We start from the raw sequence: 15,441 nt of genomic DNA on the forward strand, positions 1-15,441 counted from the left end.
CCCTTTTCAAAAGATGGAAGTATAGAACACATATTAATATTTCTCATTTAATTTTCTAATTCAAATAAATACTATAAAAATTACAAAAAAAAAAACAAGAGATCTTTATATATTATTAATTAAATAATCAGGTTAGAACATCAAGAGCTGGAAACTTTGCCATAAAAGAAAAAAATTTGGCAAAATAAACCATTTAAACTCGCTGACAACTAATTCAGTTTCTTTATAAATGTAACCACTCTCCCATAACCGACAACAAATGCGTCAATGGAGTGATTAGGGTTTTTTTCACTCTTCTCAAACGTGGCCAAAAGTTTTATCAAAAAACCCATTAAAATGTTGTCAGAAGTGGGATTTGAACCCACGCCCTCTCTCGAGGACCAGAACTTGAGTCTGGCGCCTTAGACCACTCGGCCATCCTGACGTTGATGGTACTCTTCTGTAAGAAATCATTCTAATAGCGACTCATTTTTGTCGTACCTGATCCCAGTATAAAGATGACTCCAAAAAAGAGTTTTTTTTTGTCATTATTATCACCCTACGCTTAGAATAAATTCGGGTCATCGGGTGAAAACACCTTGTCACGTGCTAAAACGCTCTCCCTTGTGCAGTCTTCATTTGATATCTGAGATCCATATCCAGCTTAATCAGGCCGAATTTCAGAATTGGGCGAGATATTCAGACTAAAGCTGTTATGCATGGACTTGACCCGGATCCAAACAGTCAATGCCCCTGGTCCACTTTTATAATGGAGCCCATAATAATTTCAGAGAGTATTATCGGGTAATCAATATGGATAAATTATTTATCCACCCGCCAAAAACACCAATTATCTTATTTCTTACATCTTATTTGAGTAATCATTGGCCAAGTCGAATGTTACATTTGTGATTACCTGAGTAATGCTTCTCAGGAATCACTTGCCCAGTTTATGCAAAACGGAGGAGGCCTTATAGTTAGCTAGTTATTTGAAAACTAGGAAATTCTTACAGTGATTTGGATAACTGAGTCATTTGCCCAAGACCATTTACTCCACTAATTTGGAAACAACCAAAGGCAGGAAGATGAATGGTTGTGATTCTTAGCTAAGAGTTCAAGTGCTTCATAATAATACTTTTAAAGGGGCTTTCCACAATGTAAATGTTTTTCTTATTTTTTAAATAAGCGGCATTTGTTTTTCTTTTAGAAAAGAAAACCATTTGGTGGGGGTGATCCTGGGCCTAGCCTGGTTGTGCTAGGCTGAGCACGTATAGTAAGGGTTATAGTCTAGCCCCCAAGTTAATATAACAAATATGTTGTTAAAACAACATGACACCAAAAGAACTTTAACCAATCAAAACTCGCTGTCAATTTTGATAAATGTCACCTGATTGGTTACCACTTTTGTGATACCAATTGATTGGCTATAAGATATTCCAACATCATAGTCGAACCCTAACAAATAATATATGTATAAATCAACCAATAGTATAAAATATTATTTATATTATGAATTGTGTTGTATTGTAATACTAGTAATTAACCACGTGTATTGCACACGAGAAAATTTTCTTCATATTAATTACTTGAATTTTAGATATATCATAGTTAAGATAGAAATTAAAAATTAATAAAAGTAACAATAAGATTAAAAATAAACTTAAATGATTGTAGTAAATGTGCACGTGTATTGCGCATGGAAATTTTCAATTACAATTATTATTATTATTATTATTATTATTATTATTATTATTATTATTATTATTGTTGTTGTTGTTGTTGTTGTTGTTGTTGTTGTTGTTGTTGTTGTTGTTGTTGTTGTTGTTGTTATTGTTATAATTATTATTATTAAAAAATTTTGTAATCCATTTTTGTCATAAATAAAAATATTTACAATTATTCTCATTTAATATGATGAACATATAACATTAGAAATGTCACCAAATGTTTTGACAAAATTCAGTATTTCTTCATTTTATGTTGTATCTTTTTTAAAATATTTATTATTCAATTATAACATCATGAGTTTATTTGGATCATTAACCAACCATTTAAATAAGAAAATAGCTTTGCTTTCGGATCAGTTTTAAATTATATATTTCATCCACATTGTATAAACAATTTTGACTTATCACACTTAATTTTTATTTGACATAATTAATATATAGCTTTTTATATATTATTTTGATTACTTTGTACTTTTTTACTTTTTAAAGATTTATTATTTAACTATCATATCATCAATTAATCCACTTGACCCAAACCACTAACCTACCACATAGAAATGAAAATATTTTGATTTCTAGGTTGACATTAAATTTTGCATTACATTTCCTTCATTGATAAAATTATTTCTTATGTATACTAACTATTTTTATTCAATCTAATGAATGTACAATATTAGAGATGTACCCAATATTTTATTTTTTATAAATATATAACATTAGATATGTGCCCAAATTTTTTCTATTTTTTATTTTTGTGATTCTTTATATTTTCAATTTTTAAAACCGTTATTATTTGACTATAACTTCATTTCATTTCTAGGTTGATCTTAAATTTTTCATGCCATTTTCATCATTAATAAAATTAATACTTTATACAATTCATACTTATTTGATTTAATGCATATATAATATTAGAGATATGCCCAATTCTTTTTATTTTTTGTGTTATATGTTTTATTAATTTTAATTTTTTATTATTTAATTATGACATTATTTGTTAATTCATTTGACCTCAAATGGTTGAATTTCTTATCTACCACCAGAAGGTAAGAAAATGGTTGTTTTAAAATCACTTTTAAAAATATTTATTTTTATACTATTAAAATTAATGTCGTGGATTTAATTAGTAGAATTTAATGATGAGAAAAATATATCTTGAATATAAGATTTAATGAGATAATATACCTTATATATTATATTTAATGAGAGAGAATAGGAAAATAGTTTTATTTCCAATTGGTTTAAATTTTACATTCTATTTCCATCATTAATAAAAGCATTTCTTTTTTTTTATCATACTTATTATTGTTTAATATGTCAAATATATGATGTTAAAAATGTTCCTATTTTTAAATTTCTATATATTTTTTTCATTTTATTATTTAACTGTGGCAACATGGATTGTCCCATTTGACACAAAATGGTTTAACATTTTACCATCACCTAGATGAAAACACTTTTTTTCTAGGTAGATTTATTGAAATTATTAATTTATTATGTATGGATTTAATTAATAAAATTTAATGATGAGAAGAAACAAAAAATGCCTTAAGCATATGGTTCAATGAAGGTGAGTGCAAGTTAATACCTTAAATGTTGGATACTTGGATTTAATGAGATGAAATTGAATGCATTGAATATCTTAAAATTACATTTTTTTCAACTCATTTAATATCAAATCATCAATAACCATTTACCCTATTTGCCTTAATTTTTATCAATAAATTTAAATATGAAGCAGTACATATTGTCCATAGAAAATTCCAAAAATAATCTTGAGGGTATTCATGCTTTTTAAAGTAGTATAGATTTATATATATACCATATTAAATATAAAATAAAGCAACAAACTTTATAAAACTTTTATAAAGTGCTTTCATAAAAGTGTTTTCATAAAAGCACTTTCATAAAAGTGCTTTCAGAAAAATGCTTTCGTAAAAGTGCTTTCATAAAATTGCTTTTATAAAAGTGTTTTTGTAAAAGTACTTTTATAAAAGTGCTTCGAAAGGGTATGTTTTGAAAATTTGAAAGAAAATGAATGACAAAATAGTCACAAATGCTTATTTAAATGCTTGTTAGATAAAAAGACTATCAAATGTCTAATATAAAAATAAGTGCTTATTTAAAAAAAAAATAAGCACTTGAAAATGTTGGGTGCCAAATGCAAATAAGTACTTTTTTGAATAAGCACTTATTTTTAACTCAAGCAGTCCCAAACATGGCCTTAGTCCACATAGACAACTGCATCAAGAGTATCAATTAAATAGTTAATGATGTAGTTGATCTGGCTCTCAATTGGACTAGTCAGTCAACTAAGTCGATGAATGGCTAATTCTTTGATAAAAGTGTTCCTTTTGTTCCATAAAAATGAAGGGAAGTGATGAGGGTAGATTTGGCCCTCCAGTAAAATTGTGACATGTGGCACCTCGTGACAACTAGGAAAACACCCAGCCAACAAACTTGCGAAGTTGGTGACCCACCCGGGCACCTGTCTGGCCGGCATGGCGCGACCTGCGCGCGGCCTGACGCGCGCCTGCACGGCGCGCACGTGGCCTGCGCGACCTGGCCGACCTGGACCAGCCTAGCGCATGATCCGGCCAAGGCGCTAGCTTGACGACCTGATCTAGACACTGACCCGCCGACTGATACAAGCGCCAGCTTGACGACCTAATCTAGGCACTGTCCCGCCGACTGACACAGGCGCCGACCTGGCGACCTGGCCTAAACACTGACCCGTCGACTGACGCAGGCACCCCTCTGACAACCCGGCCCAGGCGCCGACCTGGCCGCCTGACACAAGCGCCAGCCTGACGACCTCGAGGAGTTCACCATCGTACCCCGGTTCTGACCGGATGCGACGAGTCTTACCGTTTAGAGGCTTTTCACCCACCTAACCCGCGAAGACTCCGGTATATAAAGACCTCACCCCCCAAAGGGGAAGGGGATGAAAAAGAGGGAAGTATCCCTGCTCTCTAGCTTTCTCATATTATCTTCAAAGCTCTCTACAATAAGAGTGCTAACTTAAGCATCGGAGAGCCCCCACCGGGAAAGTACCCCCGGGACCTTTGATTCAGTTCTCGTAGGTCCTTCAGCTCCCGCCACCTACGAAGAGGAAAAGATGCAGTTCTCGGAAGTCCCTCAGCTCCCCCCACCTACAAGGAGGAAGAGATGGAGTTCTCAGAGGTCCCTCAACTCCCGCCACCTACAAGGAGGAGGAAAAGATGGAGTTCTCGGAGGTCCCTCAACTCCCGCCACCTACAAGGAGGAGGAAAAGATGGAGTTCTCGGAGGTCCCTTAGCTCCCGCCACCTACAAAGAGGAGGAAAAGATGGAGTTCTCGTAGGCCTCTCAGCTCCCGCCACCTACAAAGAGGAGGAAAAGATGAAGTTCTCGCAGGTCCCTCATCTCCCGCAACCTACAAAGGAAAGAAGACCGCCTCATGCTGAGGGCAGTCGGATTGCGCCACACCAGGGAGCTCCAACATTCTCTAAGGCATCGACCGCCTAGTAGGGAGTTCGCCACCAAGGCAGTTCACCCCCAGGCAGTTTGCCACCAGGGAGTTAGCCTCCAAGGCAGTTCACCCCAGGGAGTTCGCCACCAGGGAGTTCGCCACCAGGCGGTTCGCCACCAGGGAGTTCGCCCCCAGGCGGTTCGCCCCCAGGCAGTTCGCCACCAAGGCAGTTCGCCCCAAGGCAGTTCGCCCCAAGGCAGTTCGCCACCAAGGCAGTTCGCCCCCAGGCAGTTCGCCACCAGGGAGTTCGCCCCCAGGCAGTTCGCCACCAGGGAGTTCACCACTAGGCAGTTCATCCCCAGGCAGTTCGCCACCAGGGAGTTCGCCACCAGGGAGTTCGCCACCAAGACAGTTCGCCCCCAGGCAGTTCGCAACCAAGGCAATTCGCCCCCAGGCAGTTCGCCACCAAGGCAGTTCGCCACCAAGGCAGTTTGCCCCCAGGTAGTTCGCCACCAGGGAGTTCGCCACCAGGCAATTCGCCACCAAGTAGCTCGTCACTAAGGTACGCCACCACCGAGTCGAATAACGAGGTACTTTGCCAAAAAAATTTACATCACAAAACATTGGTACGTGGCCGAAAATGGTTACATCAGGAAGCATACTTCATAAAATATTTCCTTTATCCTTGAAGCCAGATACTGTCCATGAGGCCAGTTTAGGCTCAATTTGGAAGAAGTACAAATACAAATATGAGTGCAAAAGCTTACATTTTCTATTATTTTGTATGTATTTATACTCTACATATATTTGCATTTGCACTCCTTTTTCAAACTGAGCATTAGGGATAATAATATAGCTACTTACAGAGCAGCTTCATGAAGTAAGACCATACTTGATATAAAGCTTTACTATGTAGAAACAGATGCTTGGGTGATTCTTCCTTTTGTCCATAAAGGCTACACACGTTTACCAAGTTCTTCCCTTAGTTGATAAGATTATCAATGGTAAGTATATATCATATCCTGTATAGTCATCCATAAGAAGAATGATACTTTCAATGGGACATAAAGCCTTCCATATTTGACTCCTGTGAAAAGGAGAATGGTCTGAGCCTTCAATTGAATCATAAACATTCAAGAAGAAGAGATCTGAAAGTTAAGATATCATATATAGAAAAAATCTTCTCTAGAATATTCAAGTATAGCAAAAAGAAATAAAAAATTTTCTTAAACTTCCTACCCACATGATCTGCTTGTATGATCAAGCTTATGTTCTATGTTGCCATATGAAGTCTCTTACCTCAACTTATTGTCTTACCTCAGCTAAAGATTTAGCTTTGGTTAAACGTACAAGGGAAATTAATCTTGGTAGAGTACAGAGGTACAAACATGCAATGATGCTTAAGATACATTCATGCATTCATGTATTCAGACAAAAGCCACCACTTTGATATCCAATCTCTGCCAACTGACCCCACACCTGTTGTATCCCATATCCATGCACATTGCATGTATAACCATGATTCCTGAGTTGCCGAAGATGTTTGAGTGGAGGGGTCATGAATTTTGTTCGAACAAATTAGTCATTTCAGAGGTATGAGGCGGTTGGCAATTTAATTTAGATATGGAATTTCAAATGTCCTCTGCAAATCAAAAGGTCTTGCGTCTCGAGGACACATAAAATGCTGGAAATTTCCAAATTCTTATTTCTGGCAGTTTGAAGTTACTGATCCCACTTTGTTTGGCTCAGGATGTGCTCATCTCATCCATTATAAGATCCTTTCATTTAAGCAAATTTATGAATCTACATAGTAGGTGTTTGGAACTGATGCCATTTTCTTGAAAAATGGCACCACATCGGTGCTATGTCTGAAATCTGTTTTCTGAAGAAGCATTCACTTTTTGGTTGGGCGTTTTCCTGAAAAATGTTTTTTTAGATCATGCCTTGGAAATCGGAGAAGACACAGACATATAGTATGAGAAAATACCCTTTTTTATGTTTTCTTGTTTTTCTACTGTTGCTAGCAACAGTATGCTGATGTGGCATTAAAAAACATCTATGTGGCAGCAATGGTCCTAAAAAAATCCATTTTCTGAGAAAATGGCATACCTATGCAGTGCCGTTTAGACTGAGAAAACAGCACCGGTTCCAAACACTGCCTAATAATCACTAACCCACTGAGTCATCAAACTTGGTTATGGATGATTAATAAAACTGGAACAGAAACCTCTAAGGTTGGTGCCACCCATAGGAGGTGGATTTCAAATAACCATCTCTTCTTATTTCAAATTTTTTCTACCTTAAGTTTACCGGAGAATTACAGAGATAACTCAGACATCCCAAGTGTAAAAATGTAGGACAGAGGAAGGAGATTTCTTGATAAGAAATTGAAGGGAAATTGTATGTATGCTTAAAGGTAGTGAAGGATTTGCTTAACCAATGACCAATGAATGGTGGTGGGCTACTGCATGAACTGGTAGCCGTAGCCCTTATTCACTAAAATGGCAATTTCAGGCCTGGTGATCGTTGCATACTGTAAAACATAACATGGTGCCCTGATCAAGTACAGAATCTGAGAAACGTAGAGTGGCTTCCTTCGAGCTTCTCTGGTTTTGCTCACTACTTAAAGAACTTCATTGTGAGCACCCTACCCCCTCCACCCTGTGGTGTGATAATGTTGGATCTATATATCTCTCTGCCAATTAGGGGTGTCAATTGGACTGGATTTGGTCCAATCTGAATCAGTCCAAACTGAATCTATTAGAAATGGACCAGGTTCAATCCAATCCAATGAATATATTCTTTATCTTATGTTCAAATTCATTTTAATTTAGATTGGTTTCAACCCAAACCTGGCCCATTGACACATATACTCTTATGTCAATGGACTAGATATTGGTTTAAAATCCAACCCAATCCAATATAAATTCCTTATGGACAAATCAGGTCCAATCCAATCCAATTTGGACCATAGTCTGGATCTATCCAATTCAATATGTCTTGTTGATCCATCCAATCCCTCCAAATTGATTTTGGCTTGGATGGGGTCCAATCCAAAACTGATCCATTGACACCCTTACTGCCAATCCTGTCTTTCATAATCACAGCAAGCACATTGAACTTGATGTCCAAGGGCCTTCTTACTGTGAGGTTCATTTCCACTGCTGACCAACTTGCAGACGTCATGACTAAAGGGCTTTCAGCTGGTCGCTTTGAAGAACTCTGTCACAAGTTGAATGTGGCTCTCCCCTCGCTCGACTTTCCAGGGTGTGTTGAACGAATAGCGACCCACGCAATTCATGGAAGGCCCACACACTCTGCCCCAGCCTCTCAAGCAAGCTGAGTTCAATAAGAACTCTTCTTCTTATCTGTGTACTATCCTCACTGTAACAATTCCAACCTGTACAAATATATATATATATATATATATATATATATATATATCTTATCTCTTTCATTCTGTTCTAACTAAAGCTATAAATACAAGCACCAACACACATCGTAAGTAGTGTGTTGAATTCATCTCATGAAGAATTTTTTAACCAGAAATCGGCTTAAAACATCATTAAACAACTAAAATATGCAAATAAGTGTTTAAGATGGAGCCATACCATCCATTTGGCTGTTCTGGGGTTGCAAACTCTGATTCAGCCATTCTTGGTCTCAGACACTCTCCACTAGGCTCCAGGTCTCCAAGAATATGGGAAAAAAGTGATTGAGATGGATGCCCCGCCGTGTGGTGACCGTCTCTATTTATAGGAGTTTTTGAGGCAATCAGAAAGTCCATCCTGTTAGACAGTTTTGTATGCCCTTAGCTTCAATCAAGATGATGTACTTTATGAGTTTATTGTAAATGAATAAAAGTTCATATTTGATTCATGTTCCCTTGGTATGTTTCTGTGTAATACCCTTAAACTGGACACTTAATGAGACTCGTGTTAGTTTAGAATGTTCACAGCCAGTGGGTCGGTCTGGGGAGACCTATCCTGACAAGGCTGACACTGTGGTGCCACCAAGTCGGTTGGGGTGGCCTGTCTCAGCTGCCAGGGTGAGACCCTAGGCACATACAGTGTAGGATTAATTGAATCTTTGAACTGGACCTGATTTCCGGTATTGCCCTGGACCTTGGAGATTGATGGGCAAAACTAGAAAGTTACACCCGACCCCTAGACTCGATTATGATACTGCACTAGGTGTCGGATTGGGCTGTCTTTGATGTACCAATCAGTGAGATCCTTAGCGAGGGTCAAAACCTGGGTATGCTGGGACAGTTTTAGAATTCATCTAAATGGGTGATCATAGTGACAGGATCAGCCCCTTTGTCGGACAAAGGTAATGATCGGGGATGCACTCTCACTAATGGAAACCAAGACTGCTGGCAGCCGATTTCAATCGTTGAGATTTGTTTTGCAAAATATATTTTATATGAGATATAAAAGTATATATATTATGGTTTCGAAATGATTTGCAAAAGGTTTTAATTCCCGGGATTCATATAAGCAGAGAGTACAATACTATTCCTTGCAGCCGAGGGAGAGGTCCGCTCTTGTCGGGCAGTGTATGATCATTATGAGCTGAGAGGTTAAGTGTAAGACCATTGAGGATAATACCTGATGGGCTAATCTTGCATCTGCCCATGCAAGCAATACACATTCTTGTCTTCAGAGCTGAAATCACAAGAAGAGAGAATCTGCACCCTGCAAATACTCTCTTGCCGCCTCCTTCCTGCAGCCGCCGCCTCCGGCAGTTTGATCTCCAGTTCTTGGGAGAAATCAAGATTTGATCTTGATACCAATCTTTTGGAGAAAAGATTGGTTGGAGTTGTATCCACAAGCCATCTAGTTGATTCTTGCGAAGGGTCAGGTTCTTTTGGAAGAACACTGTTGATTCTACTCCACCCTGCACTGCGCCATCTTCAGTGGGAGCAGATTTTGGATCCTTCCTTGGGTGTGAACACCTCCATTGGGAGATACTGCTTCTCCGTATCAGGTATTATCCCTCCCTACTCCATTTGGTTCAGATCTGGTTAAATTTATGGTTCAAGAATGATCCTTGAAAATATGATTTTCTAAATAGGGAATGCGATTCCCAGTTGAAGTGAGAGAAAAATTTTTGAAATTCCCCCCTTATTCCGCAATCTTTGGGCATCCATGTGATAGATATCCTATCCCTTAACATTCTGTCTAATGCAGTATCCATTGTTAAATGTCTATTTTGCCTTTAGGCTTCTCTGGTATGATGTTAGAGATGTTTCAATCCAGTATAATACAAACCCATTCAAGATTTTTAATAGGACAATGTATTCATGTCGTAGATCAATTATGCTCATTATGTGGTTTTAGAAAGATCAGAATCAACTGAACTACAATGAACATAGTAAATGAGAATTGATGAACTGAAAAAGAAACAACAATGAAGTTCCTTGAAGGAACTACTGTATTTTTGTATTGAAGAGGAATGTGCCTGATGGTACTCTGTAGTTTTTCTTATCTTTATGTTTTGTTTTTTCTTTTCTTTTTTGTTGTATGATAAGTAGAACTTATATTATACTAAGAAATAGAAGTTTGTACATTAACCATTTATTTTCTCAGTCTTCAGATAAGGTCAAGGAGAAAAGGTAGTAGACTTTCCATAGAATTTAGATCCATGTTCCATATCCCCATTTAAGTAGGAAACCTCTTTGGTGAAATATGCACACGAAGATATTTCCATGCTTAAGCATATTCTATGAATATTTACAGTTGTAAAAATTTCAAATGTAAGGTGGAGTTCATCATCATGCAAGCCTTCTCCCAATTATTTGGGGTTAGCTACATGAATCTGTTTAGCCAATCCATTCGTTCTAATGTTGTATCCATTGTTAAATTATTAGTGCTTAAATCATTTCTTACTTACTTCAATCCATGTCTACACCTTCAACTTGCAACAGATCACTTCTTATGGTTGCTGTCAACTTTCTCTCATTTTATTGCCTATTGGAGCTACTCCTGGATCCCTTCAAATGACATCATTTTTTGACCCTATCCTCTCTAGTTTTAGCACATATTCATATCAGCATACATTTCTTCCACACTCATTTAATTGGACATGTCATTTCCAAATGTTAAAGGGGAGTTGTGTATCAAAATTCTCGAGTGTCATTGTATCCATATTTTCCCTGAAGACATCTTGTGGCTTATTTCATCAAGAGTAAGCAATGGTTTGAAATTTTAGACTGTTCCATATCTAGATTACTTAACTGCTACAAATTGTATATCTAATTTGCAATTCTTTTGCACAACAAAATAAATGAGGCCTGCCATTGGAAACGTATCCTTGTCAGGATCAGAAAATTGCTTAATAGTTTTACTATTACACTTTAATTGTTTGCACAGTGTTATGAATTTTCTCCTCTAATGACCTAAACTTGTCTTACTGTTTGTTCTTACACTTCAGAGGTCGGATGTAAGGAATCATCTATCTTCAAACTTGAGGGTCTTATCCCTGTGACAGCCATATTTATTCTCATTTGCATATCTTCAACCATGAAGCACATCATGCATCCCTTGATGTGCTGTTATGTTGGTTGTAGCAGTGACATTAAGACCGACATTCATGACAGTCAGCATCTTGGTCCCCCCCTTAATCAGGCTGTATTAGGTGAATTTTATGAGGTCTCATATCCAAGTCTCTTTTTGATTACATCATCTATTCACGAGGCTATTGTCTCGATGGCCGCCCAAGATTTCAAATCCCTCCTCTGAATTAGCTGCTGCTATACTTTGACACACATGAACATCAGTGAATGTATGATTTTTCTAAGTGTTCAAATGAATATCAGCCCCCCATTGTTTGAGGACCTTGACCTTGTGTTGTGAATAAGTACACTTGCAGGCATTGTTCAGTGACCTGTTAGTTGAAACAATGACTGAAGGCCGACAGTTCCGACAGAAAGCATATAGCAAGGTCATGCTCCCCCCATGTATGGACGAATCTCTTTTGTTATTGCAAGAAGACTTGTCCTTTTGTGTGGGTTTGTGACAAGAATGCCTCCTTCCCCATTCCAAACTGGTTATAATAATTCTATCTCTGAGATTCAGTTTCTTCTGCTAATGACACCCTTTTATATTTATCATACACAAATATCCTTGATGAAACAATGCATTCTAGTGAATGTTTTGATTTCTCATGTCTCTTATGAATGATCAAAATGATGAAATCCAGCGTCCTCAGTGATCTGAGGACCTTGACTGACTGTTATTTAGAAATCCTGCATTTCAGTTTTCAAGCAACTATGATGAAGGACCCATAGTCTGTGGGATTTGGTTGTAACAGTGGAAAAAACAAAAGGAGAGAGGCTGCTATTGTAGCTTGGAATAAGGTTTTGGTCCCCACAGCACAAGTAGCCAATTCTTGCTAAAAGAGAAAGTTTGTGATACACTTGATCATGCTTCTTCAATAGGAAGATTCAAGGATGAAAACAAAAGCAAGTAGATAGAAACAGAGAGGCAATGCTATCAACCCTGGCGTTTCTCCTAGCACATTTTGTCCATGTTCCCCTGTCTTGCCTGTTCCCATGTGACTAACTCCTTGTACCCCGGGCTATCCTTCCTACTGTTTTAACCACATTGTCCACCCTTATTTTAATTATTATTATTATATATATTTTTTGCTCTGTGTTTTCTTGAGATATCAAAGTTTGTAGAGTTTTTGGACCATAAATAAGAGATGCATACGTGGGTTGATAATTTTGAACTTAAGGGGCCATCTGATAATGACTTAAGTGGCTGAACTGTATAATCACTTTTTGCATTGTCCTTTAGTGAATAAGTCAGTAAGTAGTTTGTGGTCTCCTTAATGGCTGAATGGGAAGTTGGGTTGATTGCTATACCCCCTAAATATTTTCTTCCATGACTATTTTATTCACCAAAAAAAAAAAGAAGAGACAAGGAAACAAGTTGTTCAGTTGAGCCACACCAACCATTATCCAATGGCCCCTAACAAGCTCTATAATACGAATAACTTTCTTGTCTGTTTTTGTTATACAGTAGCTGCAGTACAAGGGGTCTCCTCCTGGCTCCTGCCATGGAGAAAACTCAGGTGGTTAGCCACGTGGCCAGTTTTGATAGTCCATGTTGCAGCCACATAATGCAGAGTGCCTTAAAAAATAGCCATTGTCTATTTAGTTGATAGTACCAAGCTAGCAACACTAGCTAGTTACAGCATGGCTCCTGCTACATAATTCTCAGGCCAAGCCATAATTTAGTTGTACTTGAACCCACCTCCCATAGTATACCAATTATACAATACAAGTTGAAACTATCAAACTGAAAAGCCCTAGTACTAGTGGTCCCTAACACTGAAGTGAACTTTCCTAGGCGCCCCAAGACCTCTTTAGTGAGAGATCACATAAGCTTGTGCTGGAATGATAAAACCTCTGTCTTATTGACATGTGCTATACATTCATTTCTTTTCAAGTAGAGTAGGTGATCATTATTTGCATTTCAATAGTTAATTGCAGTGTCATAATTAGCAAGAACTAACTTCTCATATTTGATCAATTCCACTTAAAACTAATCAAGTATTAATTAATTTAACCATCTATTCCTGAAACTGTATTAAAATATTTTGCAAAAGGGCTTCCTTTCACATGTTGTCTCATTCATGTATGAAGGAAAATAATTGAACAGGGCAAAAGTTGTTCTCAGTTGGGATAAATGACATTGAAACAAAAAGGGAAACCAGCATATGCATATGTTTGTATAGGGAAAAAGAAAGGGAGGAAAAGCTTCCTAGATGAGTCATTCAGACTTCTTTTCTTAAATGGCTGAACCTACCCCCCTTCAGAAAAATGAATTGGCCAATTGGGACCGTCAATCAGGAATCAGATCCAGCCCACATCAACCCTTTATGGGCCAGCAATGATTTAAAGGGTTAAGTCTTTATTGTGTGATTGTTTCTCTTTAACTTGTAAAAGAGAAGCACGAAATAAAGGACGTAGTTGACACACATGCAAGGGGGCTAGTGAGCTAAATCTTGTCCCATAAAAAGAGGGCAGATGAGGGACACACGGAGCCCTTCTTTTTGGTGGACAATACATACACATGGAGCTCCTTTTGGGCCTCCAAATTAATATGCTCCCATGTGTTGTGTGACAAACATTCCAGGGTCGTTTACATGTCTTCCCTATACGGCTCGTCTAGCAAGCCAACATATGGTAGCTTACTATAATGGCACGGCATTCCTTTTCTCTTTTTGGCTTCGAATACTTGTTAATTTCTTTGCTTATGCTGACGTACATTTGCATGTGCAATACCAAAGAGAGAGAGGAAGAAATAAATGATCAGTTAAGTGGGGAGAGAGAAAGAGAGGAAAATAAGTGAAGAAATAGAAAAAAGATGTATTAAATTTACCCATGTTGTTTGGACGTGAAACCTACGGCGAGATCTTATTCTATGAAAAAACAGTTCTTTTTTTTTCATATTTGATCGTAGGCATGAATCCTTCATAAGGGCTGTAATTCTCTTTTTTTTCATTTTTTTGAGAATAATATCACATCACACTAAGGTTTGTTTGTTTTCTCACATCTGAAAGTGTAATAATTGCATTAAGAGATACATTGATATTGGTGAATTTTTCTTTTCTCTAAATTCTAAATTCAGAGAATGTTGTGATTAGAACTCTGAAGTTTGAAAATGATCAAATATCCATTTTGACCCTCTCTTTAGAGATAAGAGTTAAGAGGAAATGAACATGCCCTAATAATAATTTCATACATGTACTGAAACAAATCAGCAACAGTCAAAAGCATCATCATCATCAAATATAAGATTACATGATATTTGTAGTACATTTTATGATTTTAATTCTATACATTTCAAGACGGTCACAGAAGTCTACCACATTTGTTAGTTGTCATAGTTTAAGGAAGTCAGGACAGGTATGAGGCAAACGGCACTCAAAAGACCGACTAAATTTGATTTTGAGATGTTCTAATTCTGTATTTTGTAAGTGATATAGGTTCAGTTTGTTTATGGTTCGAATTTCATTTGCACTAGTGTAAATGATAGTGGTCCACACTTTATGTAAAAGAGAATGGAGGCAGGACAGGAGGGTGGTTATTTGTAAACGAAGTGGTCCCATTTTTTATGAGAGCAAATTGAGGTAAAAGGAAGGTAGTGTTGTTACCAAAAAAAAGAACGTGGTGCAAATTTTGCATCAGTCTTTTAGATGCAAATTTTGCACTGTAAACAAAGGTGAATTAGACAAAAAAAAGTGCAAATTTGCAGTAGGTAAAGTATGAAAC

The 15,441-nt window shown here is 37.3% G+C and overlaps 1 non-coding gene across 1 annotated transcript; it reads right to left on the reverse strand.

The window, feature by feature from the left end:
• Window positions 1-340: 340 nt before the first annotated feature.
• On the reverse strand, window positions 341-424 carry TRNAL-CAA (transfer RNA leucine (anticodon CAA)). The gene has a single exon. It is a non-coding gene; the product is annotated as a tRNA-Leu (tRNA).
• Between the last annotated feature and the right edge of the window lie 15,017 nt (window positions 425-15,441).

Source organism: Nelumbo lutea, chromosome 7, assembly GCF_056320005.1.
Source record: "Nelumbo lutea isolate HS-2025 chromosome 7, American lotus-T2T, whole genome shotgun sequence".
Lineage (NCBI taxonomy): Eukaryota > Viridiplantae > Streptophyta > Magnoliopsida > Proteales > Nelumbonaceae > Nelumbo > Nelumbo lutea.